The following is a 19,090-nucleotide window of genomic DNA, read 5'->3' on the forward strand; positions in this document are numbered from 1 at the left end:
ATTCAAAAGTAAATGAGTGTGTGAAGGAGTGCACCGGGTTATTCAAAACGCCTGTCCTGCCACTATGTCAATCACAAAGACTGATAAAGTCCTTGACTCGTGACCATGGTATCTATCGCCCGGTCACAGTACCTATTCACACAAGCTTCAGTAGCCCAAAGGAAAGAAAAAGAAGCAATGAGGGTTCAGCAAATATGAGGAAATGGCCCATTTGGTTTATGTTTTTTTTAAATAAAAATATTCTCTAGCTGGATATATGAGTCCCTGTTCAGTTGTGCCACACCTGCCCCTTAAACCGTAAAGGCTTCTTTCCGTCGTGTCCTGGCGTCCTCCCGGTCAGTCATCTACCTCCTCCCGTCTCTTCCCAGCAAGCGAGCATGTACCTTAGCCAGCCATGTTCCTCCAGGACCGTGGCAGGGTGTCTTATGTTAACGGTGGCCTATCGCCTTTCTCTCGTCTTCCTCACCAAGCTCGATGTTCTTCAGTGCGATACAGGCTGTGCTAATCTTGGCTTCTTGAGTCTCCGTGGACGTCTTTGTTCTTGTTGTTGGAAATGACGCTTCTGTCTCCTGTCTGCTTTTTTCCACTGACGCCTGATGTTCTACGTTGCAGAGTTGAGGTGAATCCTACAGCTTTCTCTTGGGCAAAGTTCCAGCCTCAAAGGTTCAGTTACAGCAGTCTTAAAGGCACTGGACTTTCAGGCAGAAGGCGAAAGAAAAAGTGTGCCTTGCGATGTAGGAGCAGAGAGGAAGGGCCTAGTTCATCCACGCCCTCTTCCTCATCACATCTCCACATCTTGGGTTGGTGAAGCTCAATAAAAATCATTGGGAAGGCAACCATGGTGAAGTAGGCTATAGAACAGGAAGTCTAGCCCATCAAGGCACCATCACTTCTTGTGAAGGCATCCCCTATAGTGGCATGGTGCTCCCAGGAACCCAAACTCCCTTCTTCTGAATAGTCAATTCAATTCAATTCAGAAATCTTTATTCGAATTTTTGCAAATTCATAAAAGCAATACAGACAATCCCAGATCAACTAACATATTTACAGTGGTTAAAAAACAGCAATATTAAAAACAATTATAAATGTAGATCTCAGATTTACCAAGGGTTCTCCATTGTTTTGTGAACATGGGTAATAACTCTTAGAAAAGTGCTAGTGCGGAATATCAACTCTTCATTATTCAAAGTCAACAACATCAAATTTGATTCCTCCAAAGAAAGTGGTCTGTGCTTTTTAAAATACGGTACTAAAAACCATTTAAAATACTTTTGATAAAATTTACAAAAGAAAAATAAATGTAAATCAGTTTGCGGGCTCGTGTCATCGCATGGAAACAGATTATTTCCAGATTTTAAAAAGGTATAACCTAGTGGAAAACATAACATGAATCTCACAGTCCCTGCCCTGAGGCGGAAGAGCAAAGATCTTTCCCACTTTGTCATTGGAAGCGTAAGGTACAAAGGGATTGGTTGTATATACAGATCTTTGTTCACGTGAGCCTGGATTGTAGGTTTAATTAATTCTCTTGCCGATCTTTCTTCTCTATAAAGTGCGTACAGTGCAGATTTTAAATCATTTTTATCTTTGGGGTTGATTTTACTTGGGTCAAGAAAAAGGTGTCCTTTGCCTACGCTACTCAATTTTTTGAACACTCCAGAGAGCCAAGGGATTAACATCCCTTTATCACAATAAAGACAGTCTCTTATGATGTCCTGGGTTAGGCCAGCCATGTTATTCTTCCAAATAGCAAGCCAGAACATTGCCGGTCTGGAGGCAATAAAATCTGATATATAATGCAAATTTAGTTCGCAGTGGCAAATGTATTCCGAGGAGGAAATGGGTGCTCCGAGGATTTTTCTTCAGAAGCGGTTTTCCTCTGTCTGGATGCTCTGTATTTTTCCCAGGCCCCATATTTCTGCCCCATAAGTAGCTACTGGTACACATTGTGATTTAAAAATTTTTTAAATGGCTTTTGTAGCATCTACTTTCCTAGGCTGTGGGAGGCTAAGAATAGAGTTAATGGATTTTGAGAACTTGCTCGTGGCGTGGGCTAAATGTCCTCTCCACGAGCCGCTCGCATCAAAAACCATTCCTAAATAGGGGAAGGTGTTGGTAGAATAAAGTTTATCAACACCCACTGAGATAGCACTTAAATGTCTCTTACCCGGGCCACAGGACATGATAAAAGATTTTTTAAAATTTACTTTAAGATCAAGTTTTTCCATATATTGCACAAAGTCTTTTACCAAGCTGCGCAGGGCGTTTGGGGTTAGACCCATAAGCACCGCATCATCTGCGTAGAGCAGAGTCGATAGCAGTCTCCCCCTTATTTTCGGGACATCTGTGGTTATCGATTTTAGGGATTTGTTTAATCCATTTATATAAATAATAAATAACAGGGGTGCTAAAACACACCCCTGCCTAACTCCTCTTTCTACTTTTATGGGTTCTGACACCCCCCTCCCCCCCCCCCCCCCATCCCGATCCTTACTTGTGCCCTTGTGTCAGTGTGCAAATATGCAAGAAAATAAACAAGCGATTCATCCAGACCATATTCTAAAAGAATCGCCCACAATTTAGACCTATTTACTAGGTCAAATGCGGACGATAAATCCATAAAGGCTAGATAGATTGGTGCAGACCGAGCAATAGTATATTTGCCAATTACTAGATTTAAATTTAGGCACTGCTCGGTTGTTCCAACCCCACTCCTAAACCCCATTTGGCAGGAGTCTAAAATCCCTGTGTCATCTACCCACTCATTAATTCTATTATATAATACTCTTCCCAGAATTTTGAGAGTATTATCTAGGAGCGAGATAGGTCTGTAGTTCATTGGGTCTGTTCTCTCTCCTTTTTTATATATAGGCACTATTATGCTAGTAGACCATGTGTCTGGTATAGGCACTAAAGGTAGGCTGTTAAATACATTTGTCAGGATGGGTGCCCAAAGTTCTGGTTTCCATTTAATGATGTCAATTGGGAGGCTATCTGGCCCTGGGGCTTTATTGCCGAGGCTTTGTTTAATACCGGCGATGACCTCTCCCAGGCTAATCTCTAAGGGACGCAAGTCACTTAAGACAAAATCATTATTAACATTTGACGGTGTTGCATACACTTTAGAGAAATGGTTTTCCCATTGATGGCTGGAAATGGTACAGCTTATTGCTGACGTTTGTGTACCCAGATTGCGCAAGTTTTTTACAGCGGCCCAGAAAATTGTGCCTTTTTTCCCAGAGGCTGAGTCTGATAGCTCCTCCCAGCGTTCTGACAAAATGATTGCCTTGCGTTTTCCTATTTCAGCTTTATACCTCTTTCTTGCCTCCCTAACTTTAATTTGACATCTAGGCTTAGCATTCAGTGCATTACGTAAGGCCCTATTTGCGACTGAGCAGTTATTGTCGAACCACTTAGGGTCCGTATTGGTTTTGCGATTAGCGACAGTTAAAATTGTTTTTATAGCTAAGCACAGATTAGTAAAATCTGAGATCACCCTTTGGTGATTCCCATCGACTGTTGTGCACGAATCTATTACATTTTGATGTTTGGTAGTGAGTTGGTTAATTATACTACCACTATCCACTTTCCTCCATTTCAATCTTAAATTATTTGTAGCGGGGGTTATATTTCTTGCCCCCATAGTAGTTTTAAATACTGGCGGGGGCCCTAGTCTAATACTCGCAATCAATGCATTATGATCCCCCGAATGCAGTCTCAATGACCTTGGCCATCGTAAGACTGTCAATAAGTTCGGGTGACATGAAAATATAATCTATAGTTGAGGAATGATCTCTACCTCTAAATGTGGGGACATAATTATCGTTAGGAGTTGGGCTTTCATCCATGATGTTAGTTAGCATATGATCACAGATAAGCAAGTCCAATTCTTGCCCCCTTTTGTCTGCTCGGCCGTTACAGATATTTGCCCCTGGTCGATCTAAATTAGAAATTTTAGAGTTAAAATCCCCACCTAGAATAATCCCTTTACTTGTAGTATTTTCTAGGGGTTCAGTTATGTTGCTCAAAATTTTGGATAGTTCGATGAAATTAATATTTGGGATTGAATGGAAATCATTATTATAAAAATTAATAATATAAAAGGGGACTTTTCTTTTATATTCAATAATCTGAATATTAGGGCTTTTGGTTGGTATTACCTTAATATTCCCACTTGCAGTAACCCTGATGCCAATTAACAATCCGCCCATCGGTCTGCCAAAATCAGGTTTGCCCGCAATTACACTGTTACAGTGAAAGCCCTCAATGTGCAGGTTAGTAGTGGCCCATGTTTCCTAGAACATAATTATGTCTATATTGGAGATAGTCTCTAACCAATTTAGGTCAGACAATCTTGGCTCCAGGCCAGCCACATTCCAACTAAGGATCGATAGATCGGAATTAGACTTAGTTGGTATGTTAGGGCTGACATCTATCGTGCTTTCAGTGATTACAATCCTTTCTGGCGGGGTTTTCCTTGCGGATAACAAGCTATCTATACCCTGGCTACTACTTGTTGTTGGTATTGTTAGTTTCTGTTTATCATTATTTATCCTCATGGGTGAGGGGTTGGGAGTCTGATTAACATTGGGTTGCTGATTATTTCTACTATTGTACTTGCTGTAACCACCCTGTTCTTTATGTGGGTTGATGGTTGGTGTCAGTCAGTCTACCATCTCTAAACAGCTATATCTGTTATAGGACGGAAGCCCCATGAAATTGTCCATGGGGCCTACATCTCTTCCCATGTTTCCTCCCCAGTTACACATGTTCCCTCCCCAACTTCCCCATTCTTCACCCCAATCTTGGTAGCCCGCTCTGCTCCAATTCCTATCATGGCCTGGCCAGACACGACTCCTGGGAGGATAGAAAAAAGAGAGTCTTTTTGTTTCTATGTGTTTATAGGAGCCTTTTGTGTTCCAAGAGCATATGTAGTCTACAGTACGAGGATCCTCAAAATTAATTATGACACAGTCACCCTGGGTAGTCTTGCGCTCTTTTCCTATCCAGGGTACTCTGCGGACTGTTGGAATCCTACTAGTGTAGTGTAAAGGTAGTGGTCGGTTGACATTAAGCCAATGTTGTACTTTATTTTTTAGGGACCAACTAGTTTCAGTGATGTGATCAGCTACCTCTGGAACCCCGGTCATGACTACTACCAAGGAGCTAGCCTCTGGAGGGAGGTGAACCGCACGTCTATGCTCTTTTTCTCCCTTCTTCTGGTCCTTATCCGGGAGCACAGGGGTTGACTTAACTTGGCTTTCTGCTTGTTTGGTGGGTTGGGGAGGTGCAGAGAATCATTTATCGGTTTCGCAGGGTTTTTATTTACTTGAGCTACTGATGTCTTTGTTGTTACGGTAGTACTCAACACTTGTGCTGTGGTCTTCTTGGGCCCTGGGGCTACGGTGTTATTGTTTCCAGTTTTAGTTTTAGTCCCACCTGTTAGAGAGGGCCCAGGATTAGATGTGTTTGTGGCAATCTTAGGGATAATTTTAGATGAAGCATGCAGCCCAGCTAGTTGTTTCTCAATAGTTGAGAGTCTGGTCTCTATTGGGGAAAAATAAGATCGAAAAAGTTCCTCAATTTTTACTAGCAGACTGCTGGTTGCTTCGCAACAGTTATGCGTATCCCCCCCACTACAAGGGTTTCTATACTTCCTAGTTCCAATCCCTCTGTGGTCTCGCCAGGGGTTAATCTACTGCTCCCATTTTTTATTTGATGATTTTTTACTTTGCTAGGCTTTTTCGTTGGTGCATTTTTCTCTTTGGCCAATGCCGCTTTAGCTTGTTTCTTTTGCTTTGGTATGCCACCCTCTCTCTTACCCCGTGACTGTCTATTCCTTACTTCATCTGGCGTGTGATTAATAAGTGAATCAGGTGATTTTTCTAAAGCCAGACTTAGTTGGGAATCTGATAAGAGTTGGGATGCAGACAAGTCAACTATATTTGGCAAACTAAGTGTTTCTATCCTAACATCGTTCATGGCACCTGAATCCTGGGTTTGTACTGGGGTTCTTGCTAGTGCGAGAAGTCCCAAGGATGAACGCCTAGCTATTTGTTAATCTTGGGATACTCTGCGTTCAAGGAGAATGATGCCCTGATCTATAGCTTCATTCGCCCTTGTTATAAAATTATCCAATGGCCCGATTATCTGTCCTCCTCCCGCCGCGGTTTTACTTCTACTTCCCCTTGTGGACATATTATCAACTGGTACCTTATCAGTAGAATAAAATGTTCAAAGGTCAAGTCTCCAAAGCGGGTACGGAACCAAAAACCAAGAGGGGGGGCCCGGACCGGTCACAAACGGTCTCTAACGGGCTCAAACGGGACCGCCCTTGGCCCGGGCTTCGCCCCGCGCTCCCGCGCAGCGTGAGAGAAGTCTAGTAATATAGATGTAATAGTGGCGTCAAGGGGGCGGGGCAGTCAGGGCGCGCAGACCAGATGCCAGAGGTCAAGCAGGGACTCCTGGGAATGCGAGCCCCTGCAGCGCTCCACCCCTGATTCGCTCTCACCTCCTCCCCAGGCAAACAGCAATGCGGTGACACTGGGCGGTATAACTCACATCGCGCAGCGGCACCCGCGAAGCGGGTGCGGCAAGGCGTTGAGGGCAAATTAGCAGAAAATCCAGATGACAGCGTCCCAGCGTCCCAGGTACAGCAGCGTGTGCGTTTTTGAAGGTTCCCGCCAAGCCTCAGGGTCCGGATGTCTTTAAAGAGTTTGCCGTCTAGGGGGCGGGGCAGTCAGGGGGCGTAGACCAGATGCCAGAGGTCAAGCAGGGACTCCTGGGAATGCGAGTCCCTGCAGCGCTCCACCACTGATTCGCTCTCACCTCCTCCCCAGGCAAACAGCAATGCGGTGACACAGGGCGGTATAACTCACACCGCGCAGCGGCAACCGCGAAGCGGGTGCGGCAAGGCGTTGAGGGCAAATTGGCAAAAAATCCAGATGACAGCGTCCCAGCGTCCCAGGTACAGCAGCGTGTGCGTTTTTGAAGGTTCCCGCCAAGCCTCAGGGTCCGGTTGTCTTTAAAGAGTTTGCCGTCTAGGGGGCGGGGCAGTCAGGGGGCGCAGACCAGATGCCAGAGGTCAAGCCGGGACTCCTGGGAATGCGAGTCCCTGCAGCGCTCCACCACTGATTCGCTCTCACCTCCTCCCCAGGCAAACAGCAATGCAGTGACACAGGGCAGTATAACTCACACCGCGCAGCGGCACCCGCGAAGCGGGTGCGGCAAGGCGTTGAGGGCAAATTGGCAGAAAATCCAGATGACAGCGTCCCAGCGTCCCAGGTACAGCAGCGTGTGCATTTTTGAAGGTTCTGAATAGTCTTATGTGAGGAGGACCTTGCACCAAAACTGGCCACAGCAGATAAGTTAAAGTGTGGGCACATTCTTTGGATGCACCCGATCCTTCCAATGGGTTGTGCTCAGTGGGTGTCCCTGGGTTCCCAACAAGGGTGCATCTCAGGAGCGTGCCAGACATTATGCCCTCCTCCTTAAGCTATACATTTATTTGGATGTAAGCAAAAAAATATTTGTGCCAACCTTGGGGTGTGGACAGAAGTAGCTGGTTTCCAAGATTGTTCGCTGGTGTGATAACCCTTCCAACACACTGCAAACTGCACCTTCTGGCAAAAATGCGAGAATCACAAATGTTAGAGACTTTAAATTCCAGAACAGTTGAACTAACACTGAAGGTAGACGAACTCAAGAAAAACGATCCGAAATCTAGGGTTCCAACTTTGAAACATGGAACACAGGATGAACTCTCCATGAAGCAGGAAGTTTAATGTCGACAGCATGAGTTTACCTACAGAAAAGGGACCAAAAAAACAGGACCAAGTTTATGGTGTCTTCCATGAAGTGGCAAAAAACTGAAGGAGAGCCAGACCTTATCTCACCCAGAAAAATTTGGGGCAGGATGACAATGTTTGTCAGCAAGTGTCTTTATTTTGTCTTTGGCTATAGACAGGCTCTTTCTAACAGTATCTCTTACTGTCACTAGATGTTCCAAAAAATGCAGAGGCTGCTGGCACCAGAGAGTCCTTTGGAACATTTTCAGGACTTAGTTTAGGATAAAGACCGTCCAAACCAATAAAAGGAGAAATTCCGTTGGCACTATGTGTTCTGTTCGAGACAAATCCTGTATAGGGCAATAAAGAAGCACAGTTATCACATTTAACATTACAAAAACATCATAGAAATTGTTCCAAAGTTTGATTAGTATGTTCTGTTAGACCCCTAGTCTGCGGATGGAGTCCTGATGATAAAGATCTTGCAATTTTAAGGGTAGAGGAAGCTACTTCCCAAAACTTGTAAAGTTAATTGGGTTTCTCTATCAGAAATTATTGTTGACCGGAGTCTACGCTAACAAAAGATTTCAGAAATAAACCGCCGTGCCATATGTGATGCTGTTGTTACCTTCTTGAATGCTGAAAAATGGGCCATGTTGGAGAATAGGTCGAAAGTTACCATTATCACTGTAAATCCCTCAGATTTGGGACAGTCCACAATAAAATCTGTTAAATGAAATGTGAGGGTTTGGGAGCTACTGGTAATGGGCTATGAAGTAGGGGTGGGCGGAATTTGCGTAGTTGCGTTATGCAAAGTTCTGCGAAACGGGAAAAAATCTCCACGAGCTACACAGGATTCTGCAAGCATACGGCCCGTTCGCAATGCGTTTTTCCTGTTCGGGGACACTGTTTGCTTCCTCAGGGTGAAATATCTTGAACTTACCCATCCGGTCGCCAATTGGCGCGGCCATCTTGTTTCACTTGTCCCGCCTGCTCGCGATGCGTGTTTCCTGTTCACGAAGCGGATGTCCGGTGGCGCGTCCAAATGACATGTTCGCCATCGCACACTCTCTTGGCGCACGTGAACGGATAGGAAAACTCTTTGGTGAATGCAGGGATCCCGGTAAGTCGCTACCGCGCCCGCGAACACACATTTTGAAAGCGCGAACAAGGAAAAAATTCTGCTACGCCGTGGATCGCGGAATTTTCGGCAAATCCGCATTCTCTGCGGAATTGCCAACATTCTGCAAATTCCGCGAGCGGAACGGAATTTACTGGTCAAGCCTACTTGGAAGACCATAGGTCTTAGAATGAGAAGCCTTAAATGTATACAAATCAAGCATGAAGATACATATTGCTCCACATTACAGTGGGCCACCAAAAAGATTGCAGGATTACATTCAGGGTATATATATTTTATTCCCACAGTCGCTTGCACTTAAAGTGTCAGGACATAAATTCAGTATAGGCCTTTGTGAGTCTGGAACAAGAACAAACAGCTTTATTAAAATAGTATAGGTCATTTTGCCTTTTGAGTTTAAAATGCTCACAAAACTCCTTCAGTACTTCCTTCTTCAGAGATAGATCAGCCTCTCTGAACCTCTCTAAAAGGAGATGGCTAAAGATATTATCTGTTCTGGAGCCAAAATGGTTTGAGGTTGAATTGCCCGAAGAAAGAAAACCTGATGGGATAAAGAATCAGCAAGATGTGGAAGAGGTGTGGTGCAGTGGCCAGTGTGCCTGACTCCAGACTACGAGGTTCACCGTTCGATCCCCGGCGGCAGGTTAGCCCAGCACCATGTGACTCTGGACAATGGAAAGGGGCGACCACTCGGTCCCCCCGAACGTATGGCAGAGTACCTCGATCCCCCCGGGAAGCCATTTTGGGCGGGAGGCGCGTCTCGGCTGGTATGCCCGAAGCGGCGTAGCCGGGGCGCGCTTTTTCCCGCCCTAGAGTGGGCTGTCCTAGACACTGACGCGGCTGGCCACGCCCTCGGGGCAGGCAGGGGCGGGTTTACGCCCGCCCTGAAGACGGATAAAAAGGGACGCAAGACCTGAGGGCATCCTCTTGTTCCTGTGCTCTGAAGCTGCACCTCCTCGCTGTACGAGAGCTCGAGACGGAACAAAGAGCCAATTTTGAGCGTTTTAATCGTTCTTGTTTGTTTTACAGTTACTCTGTTGGAGAATGCCGAAGAAGGCGGGAAAACGCATGACTACTGAACAGATGCTGCGTGTTCTCATGAAGGAGATGTCCGAACTAAAGAAGCGGGTGGATAAGAACGAGGAAGGGGGACCAAAACGTCCTTTGGCGGGAGCAGCCCCGGGTGGGAAAAACAAGAGGCCCAGGAGGGGAGCAGCGGGAGAAGACATCCCGGGTCCCAGTGCCCCGCTCGAGGCACCAACTCCCGTGCCGGAGGAGGGGAATCCGATACCCGTTGTGGTCGCCCCCGTGTCCGAGGACGATATGCCGCCCGAGCTGGCAGCACAATTGGCAGCGTGGTTGGGTAAAGGTAACGAGGGCGCCACGGCTCTCGACGCGCAGGCGCTGATGAAGCAACTGCGTGAGAAACGGGAGGCAGCCAAGGTGTCCGTGCCGGCTGCAGTAGTGGACAGGACACCAGGGACGGGTGCGACCGCAGAGGCAGCGTCCGGTGCAGGTAAGCGGCCATTGCCGATTGCGAGGGATGAGTCAGCACCCTCTCGTAGAGAAAGATTGGGTCAACATGTTCCTTTGACGATTAAGGAAAAAGTTTGGGCAGGGGAATATGTGAACATCTTCTCGTTGCTTGTTGATCATTATGAGGTGGAGCATGTTAAGGGTCAGAAGGATCTCATGCACCCGAGTGTTTGGCGCGCGAAAATGGCCGCCTTTAAAGTGAACGAGAATATTGGCAATTGGGGCAAGGCATGGGGAATTTTTACGTCGATCTTAGGGGAACGTAGGCCTGAGTTGCTTTCCGAGTTGCCAACCTATCAGTCGCGAATCATGGGGTACTCGACATCACACCAGGGTAACCATTGGTTCTGCTACGATAATCTGTTTAGAAAGGCGAAGGAGCATAACAAAAGCTTAACCTGGGATTGTTACGATTCTTTGACATGGGATAAAATGAAGGAGACGGGTATGTTGAAAATGCCATTGGTAGGAAGTAATGTTGGCGAATCCTCCCGCCATTATGGGGGGACGCCCTTTCGTTCAGGTACGGGTACCGAAGATCACTCGAGACCTGCCGGCAATGCAGGAAAAAGGGGGTTCTGCTTTAATTTCAACAGAGGTAAATGTACTAGGCCACAGGGATCGTGTAAATTTAAACATGAGTGTAGTGGATGCGGGTCGTCCCATCCTGAGTCCACGTGCAGAGCCAAAACGGGTGATAATGGGGGGAGAGGAGGCGCCAAACAGGTCTAATATAGTCCGAGGGGCGCCTTTACCTACCCCGATTGATACCTTGGCGATGATTCCCTGGTTCAGTGAATACCCGGATCGTACTTCTGCTGGGGTGCTGCGGAACGGTTTTTCCTATGGTTTCCGCATCCCGGTAGGGGACTTTCAGGGTGTGGAAAAGTGTAAAAATCAACTTTCCGTCCTGCAGCATACGACCGTAGTACAGGATAAGATCCGGAAAGAGGTGACTCGAGGTCGGGTCGCCGGCCCGTTTAGTGTACCCCCGGTCCAGAATTTTGTTTGTTCCCCTTTAGGGGTGGTCCCCAAGAAGGATCCAGGCGAGTTCCGACTGATTCATAATTTATCAGCTCCACGTGGTCTTTCTGTAAACGATGCAATAGATCCAGAAGTGTGTTCGGTGCGGTACGCATCCTTCGATGAGGCCGTAGCCATTTTGAATCGCCTGGGGCCCGGGGCGCTGATGGCGAAATCAGATATCGAATCAGCGTTCCGACTGCTCCCGGTACACCCAGACGACCAGCGTCTCCTGGGATTCATGTTTCAGGGTTGTTATTACATGGATAGGTGTATGCCGATGGGGTGCTCTATATCTTGTGCCTATTTCGAGAAATTTAGTAGTTTCCTACAATGGGTCTTCACACAGAAGACGGGTTTCCAACATGTAATGCATTACCTTGATGATTTTTTGTTCCTTGGGGCAGCCGGGGATCTCGAATGTGGCCAGGCCTTGGCCGAATTTTGTGTGTTAATGAAACAGTTTGGTGTGCCATTGGCACCAGGTAAGACGGTGGGTCCTGCGACTTGCCTTGAGTTTCTGGGGATCGAGTTAGATTCCAGTGAGGGTTGTTTTCGATTGCCAGCTGACAAAGTTGGGAAGTTCAGGGCAACTCTGCAAGTATGTATAAATGCATCTAAAGTTACGCTGCATCAACTACAGCAGTTGGTGGGACAGTTGAATTTTGCCCTGAGGGTGATACCAATGGCCCGCCCCTTTTCCCGGTCAATTTCCCAAGCTATGGGCGGCCTAAAGGAGGGCCATCATCACACGAGACTATCGGCTGAGGTCCGCCAGGACATGCGTATTTGGTTAGCATTTCTGGCGGATTTTAATGGTCGAGTGGTCTGGAACAAACCAGCCGTGTCCTCTGACGAGCTGGGGCTGTGGACAGATTCAGCAGGAAGCATGGGTTTTGGTGCCATCTTTGGCACAAAATGGTCGGCACAGAGATGGCCGACATGGTGGCATGACAGTGGTCTGACAACTAATATTGCTTTCCTGGAACTTTTTCCCATTTTGGTGGCCCTGAGAACCTGGCCCGAAGGGTTCAAAGATCACTCTGTCATATTTTGGTCTGACAATATGACCGTGGTTGAGTGCATCAATAGTCAGGCAGCACGTTGTAAACTGATTTTAAGACTGCTCAAAGAAATTGTTTTACTGTGTATGCAACTGAATGTGCTATTCAGAGCAAAACATGTCCCAGGGGTAATGAATCAGGCGGCTGATGCACTGTCTCGTTTTCAAATGCAGGCTTTCTCGGGTTTCCTTCCCTCAGCGGACCCAGAGCCGGCACCCTTTCCCGAAGCTCTCTGGTCTCTCGGTGCCCCGAACTTCGTCACCTCGTGGGAGAGAGTCTAGCACCAAGGACGAGGAAGGCATACGAAGGGGCGTTTCGGTCCTATTTAGCCTTTTTGGGGACTGATAGAGAGCGGCTTTGGGGTCACGAGGAATGGGTAGTGAATTTTCTGATGTCATTACGTGGGGCTGGGAAATCGGTGGCTACGGCCCAGAGGCATCGTGCTGCCATTTCCTTTGTTGCCAGAGCACACGCTATCCAGGACCCGACAGCGTCTTTCGTTGTACAGAAAGCGCTGCGTGGGTGGCAACGCCTTGAGGGTCGCAGATTAGATGAAAGGCGCCCGATAGGTTTGGATAGATTGTCCCAGTTGTTGGCCACACTCCCGGCCACATGTTCATCTGAGTTTGAGGCGGTGCTGTTCCGAGCCGCTTTTTCGCTAGCATTTCACGGGGCGATGCGGGTAAGCGAACTAGTTGCAAGGAACAAATTGGATGTGGCAGGGGGTTTGTGCCAGGAACACGTTCAGATCAGGGGAGAAACAATGACAGTCTCCTTTGTAAGGTCCAAGACTGATCAAGATGGGATGGGTGACTGCGTAATCATACGCAGGATTCCCGGGTCCTCCATGTGTCCGGTAAAGTGTTTAGAAGATTACCTAGCACGAAGGGTGGCATCATGGGGGGGGACTTTGTTAAGACACGCAGACGCCACCCCACTGACGAAATTTCAGTTTCAGCGGGTGCTTGCGATGTCAATTGCCGCTGCGGGCTTGAACCCGGGCGAATTTGGGACCCATTCTTTTCGGATAGGGGCTGCTACGGAAGCTACAGCCAGGGGTCTTAATGTTGAACAAGTGAAACAAGTGGGGCGTTGGTCCTCCAATTGTTATAAGAGATACGTGCGGTTGCACATGTTGTGAAGCTGTAATAATGTACTCACGCTTCTTGTTTTTGTTTGGTTTTCAGTTACGCAAGCCTACGAGGCGGGGCGGACTATGCAGTCGACCCAACACCGGGCCAGCGGTCAGACATCACCGGCTGTGAAAAAGGAGGTGTGGGTCGTGGGCCACTCATACGTGAGGCGTGCCGCGGACGTATTCAAAGCAGGTGATATGATTCACGTAGCTGGGGAATACGGGTACAGGGTGTCCTTCCACGGAAGAGGCGGTCTCTGTATTGACCAGTTTCAGTCCTTTTTCGAGGGTCTGTTAGGGCGGACGAGGTCACCGCCGGCTATAGTTATAGTGCATTTAGGGGGCAATGATTTGGTCACCACCGGTAGACGACTTCTCCTGGAGGCAATGCTTTCCACTGTAAGTTGGTTGGCGAGGAGAGTTCCGGGGTGCACAATTGCGTGGTCCCATATGATCCCACGAAAGGTGTGGCGGGGGGCTATTTCTATTTCCGCTTTGAATCATTCTGTTAGAAAACTTAATAACAAAGTGAGTAGGTTGTTCCGTTCCAGGACATTGCATTCTATTTCGCATGGCTGTATTAATGATGACAGTATGTATTTGGGGGATGGTGTGCATTTGTCTCGGGTGGGGAATGAGTTACTCATAGGAGACTTCTTAGCATGGTTAAAAACGTTACAACATGACCTTTAGGTAGGAGCTTTGTGGGGGGGTCCGGATAGCCGGTCAACTATCCGGCCTGTGGCGGTAAGGTCATGATCGGTGAGCACTAATTGGAAGATCCCTATGAGTGGGCGTCACCCAACACGGATGGGAGCGCTCGGGAGAGGTGGCCTTTGGCCCCTCAACGGGGAGGCGGTCCCTTCTAAGGATGGGTCGCCGAAAGAAAAGGAAAGGCGGTCAAAGCCCCTTCCTGTGTAGGAGGGGTTACAGCCCCCTCCTGGGGAATTTCCCGGGGCCAGTAACGTCTGCGACGGCAGATGTGGTAAGTTGTGCGGGGTTTGGGGGGAGGTCTACGATACCTTCTAGATAACCTCACACGAGTCCTCGAACGACCTTTAACTGGCGTCGAGTTTATTGGTGCCCCCGTCAAGTCAAGGGAAATTGGTAGTTTGCACTTGAGGTACGCCTCAGTGCTGTCGCCCCTCCCAAGTGGGGGGGGTATTTCTGGTTAGGGATCTTGACACCGGTTACGACCTTGCCGTTGGCCCTTAAACGTTAGGATGTACAATTTCAATATTTCAAGAAAATGTTTTGTAGGATGTTAGTTCGGCTAGGAGAACCTCTGTATTAGAGAATCTGTTAAGGTTAGCCAAACATCGCAATGTGGTAATGAAATTGTACATTAATATGAACTGTTTAATGTTTTAATTTTGTTTTAATAAATACGGCCGGGAGGGTCACTCCCTCCCTCTTCCAAAAACTTTAAGAGCTGTTTCCGGTTTCCCTCCTTTGGGGATTGTGTTGAGAGGGGGTGGCGGGTATCTCAGCCATATGGAAAGGGGCGACCACTCGGTCCACCCGAACGTATGGCAGAGTACCTCGATCCCCCCGGGAAGCCATTTTGGGCGGGAGGCGCGTCTCGGCTGGTATGCCCGAAGCGGCGTAGCCGGGGCGCGCTTTTTCCCGCCCTAGAGTGGGCTGTCCTAGACACTGACGCGGCTGGCCACGCCCTCGGGGCAGGCAGGGGCGGGTTTACGCCCGCCCTGAAGACGGATAAAAAGGGACGCAAGACCTGAGGGCATCCTCTTGTTCCTGTGCTCTGAAGCTGCACCTCCTCGCTGTACGAGAGCTCGAGACGGAACAAAGAGCCAATTTTGACCCACCCACCAGCCCCTGAGGACAGCAAGTTGTTTGGAATAAAGTTTGAGGTGGTAACTCTAATTCTTTGTTTACAGGTGTGATTAGTATCGTGATAACGTTGAATATGCAATAAAGAATGGTCAATTTGTGGTACTTTTTACAAATAAAGTAATCCTGCTTTAGTGTTCATCAGTAAGCATGTTTTAATAAAGTGGTTGTTGTTACTGTCTTTCAAGTAATTGAGTCATTTAGTAATTTAGTTAGAATTGTCGTATTTATTTTGGTCGGGCGGTAAGGTCATGATCGGTGAGCACTAATTGGAAGATCCCTATGAGTGGGCGTCACCCAACACGGATGGGAGCGCTCGGGAGAGGTGGCCTTTGGCCCCTCAACGGGGAGGCGGTCCCTTCTAAGGATGGGTCGCCGAAAGAAAAGGAAAGGCGGTCAAGGCCCCTTCCTGTGTAGGAGGGGTTACAGCCCCCTCCTGGGGAATTTCCCGGGGCCAGTAACGTCTGCGACGGCAGATGTGGTAAGTTGTGCGGGGTTTGGGGGGAGGTCTACGATACCTTCTAGATAACCTCACACGAGTCCTCGAACGACCTTTAACTGGCGTCGAGTTTATTGGTGCCCCCGTCAAGTCAAGGGAAATTGGTAGTTTGCACTTGAGGTACGCCTCAGTGCTGTCGCCCCTCCCAAGTGGGGGGGGTATTTCTGGTTAGGGATCTTGACACCGGTTACGACCTTGCCGTTGGCCCTTAAACGTTAGGATGTACAATTTCAATATTTCAAGAAAATGTTTTGTAGGATGTTAGTTCGGCTAGGAGAACCTCTGTATTAGAGAATCTGTTAAGGTTAGCCAAACATCGCAATGTGGTAATGAAATTGTACATTAATATGAACTGTTTAATGTTTTAATTTTGTTTTAATAAATACGGCCGGGAGGGTCACTCCCTCCCTCTTCCAAAAACTTTAAGAGCTGTTTCCGGTTTCCCTCCTTTGGGGATTGTGTTGAGAGGGGGTGGCGGGTATCTCAGCCATATAGCTCGCTTAATCTTCCCGAGGCCCACAGCGCCGGGACACCACTTTGGAGGTAGTTGTGCACTTTACAAATACTGGTATTTCATTTCATAATACTGGATCCAGGAAAATTGATGATCACACAATTGTTTTGGGGAAAACAATATGCCAATGGGCTTGTCAACTGTTCTGACATTTAACCTCTTGCTTCACCTGGAGATTATGGTGATCCACCCTGAACTCAAAAGGAGGACGGCCACCTTGGAGGAGGTGTCTCCATTCCTTGCAGGCTTTGTTAATTGCTGACAGTCCTCGTTTTATTACAGAGTAGGTCTGTTCCAAGGGATAAGGATCTTGAATGATATAAGATTGGATGTTCCAATCCATCATCTCCCTGGAAGTGCAATAAAACAGCCCCTATAGCTCTTTCAGACACATCTATGTATGCAATGAATTACTTCATAGGGTCTGGTTGCGAAAGAACAGAAGCAATTGAAAAAGCCTCTTTCAAAGCTTTGAAGGCACTTTCAGCTTGATGATCCCAATGGAGCCCTGTACCAAAGTTTTCCTTCTTTAGTAATGGAGAGATTTTGCAAGAATATACTGAAAAGTTGTCAATGAACTGCCTTTAAAAACAGAATGCCAGTTTAATACTGGTTGAGTCTTCTTGTGATCCACTGAAAACTCATTGGGAGAAATAATAAATCCCAGGTACTCCACTTCAGTTTGTTCAAACAAACATTTCTCTGAGTTAAAAGTTAAAGAATGGTCTCTTATTCTTTGTAGAACATTTCAAACATGTAGAAGATGTTCTTTCAAGGACCTTGAAAAGATCATGATATCATCTGGATAGACAATCACGTTTAGATTCAAAAGGTTTGAAAAGATATCCACTAAATATTGAAAAATGGACGGGCATTGCACAAACTGAAGAGCATCTCCCGATATTTGAAATGTCCATATGGAGTACAAAACGTTTTTTATTCATCCGAGGCGTTATCCTTCATAAATGATATACCCCTCTGAGATTCAACTTGGTGTACTCTTAAGCTCCTCTTACCAATTCCAAGAAAGCCTTAATCTTGGTATTTGTTTTATCTCTCTCTGGTCTAGCCAGTGTCTTAATTCCTTTGATTTATTTTTGGCACAAGGAAAAGAGGAGATGTCGAGGGAACGATTAGAACATTTTCTATGTTGTCATCAAAATCCTTGCATGGAACCTTGTTCTCAAATTCAGAAAGCAGCTGCATCCTGCCATAAGGTATCTCAAATCCTGGTACTACATTTTGACACACTCACAACTGTGGTGCGAAGGTAAGGTCTTAGTTTTTGATTCCTCAAATACATCGTCAAATGCACAATAATGTTCAGGAACTGAAGATTAATTAGCCACTATTGTTGCAGACTTTTCACTCGGCACTAGTGCTTCACGATCTTCACTCAGTTTCGAACATAAACAATTTTGGGCACAAAATTCATTACAGAAGGATAAAACACTGATTACGCAATTAATATATGGGTTGTGCCGGACCAATCATGGGACTCAAAAGATCACAGTAGGGTTAGGGAATGTAATAAAATGAAATTCCAAGCATTCCTGTTGTTTAAATAACTCCACTTGAAGAGTCTTAGTGCACTAGGTGATAGGACTGGAAACTATAGGAGTTGTATTTACTGTGTGAACAGTATCTGCTCGTGCTGTGTCTTGCATTAGGAAATAGTTCTTGAAAGCCCAACCCTTATCCATTAATATACCTGTAGCTCCTGAATCCAGTAAAGACAAAACTGAAATTAAGGGAGAAGTGTTTCCTTTGAAAATTATTAGCAGAAACAATGAAACATGCTTAGATTTTCCTGAGGGTTCGGAAGACAATACCTGAGGAAGTGATGCATCATCCAAACCTTCCTTCCTCCTATGGAATTGGCTTACTCATTTCCCGAAGTATATATAGGTCTCACTGGACATTGGCACAAAATATGCCCACTCTTACCACAATATAAGTAGTCTCCTTGACCAGCGTCTATGCCTTTCTTCTTTATATACAAGAGCTCAGTGACCCCTTTCTGCATTGGTTATTCTGAAGCCGCAATTTGAATGGGCTCTCAGTTTTCAGAGTGGAGGTATTCTAGGAGTAGAGACAGAGGATTGACTGCAAACTGTCTTGTTTTCCTTCAGTCGGTGTTTGTTTATATAATGCTGACTCAATCACCTCAATAAGAGAAGTGAGATAAGGAATGTGAATAAGTTCATCCTTGATATCACCCTTCAGTCTTCTGCAAAGTTAACAAGGTTTGCTCCACTTTTATTGTTTTAGCCATACGCTTAAAATGTGTCATATAGGACAAAAAATCTTAACAACCTTGTTGAATTTCGCAAAGAGCCTCCTCTGTAGAACTCTTTAAGTCTGGTCTCTCGAACATTCAGCTAAAGGCTATCACAAAGGTAGAATAATTATCCAAACTAGAGTCTACTGGCGTTATTAAAGGCAGTCCGTGGCAAAAGCTTCTCCTGTTTGACAGCTAACTAAAATAACCCACCTTAATCCTGTCTTGGGAAAATTGGGTAGGCTGAAAAGCAAAATTG

At 46.5% G+C, this 19,090-nt stretch overlaps 1 protein-coding gene across 1 annotated transcript in view; it reads left to right on the forward strand.

The window, feature by feature from the left end:
• Nucleotides 1-19,090, forward strand: part of C5H9orf43 (chromosome 5 C9orf43 homolog) — a 204,356-nt gene that overhangs the window by 63,230 nt on the left and 122,036 nt on the right. The window lies entirely within an intron of this gene.

The sequence above is a fragment of the Lissotriton vulgaris genome, chromosome 5 (genome assembly GCF_964263255.1).
Source record: "Lissotriton vulgaris chromosome 5, aLisVul1.2, whole genome shotgun sequence".
Taxonomy (NCBI): domain Eukaryota; kingdom Metazoa; phylum Chordata; class Amphibia; order Caudata; family Salamandridae; genus Lissotriton; species Lissotriton vulgaris.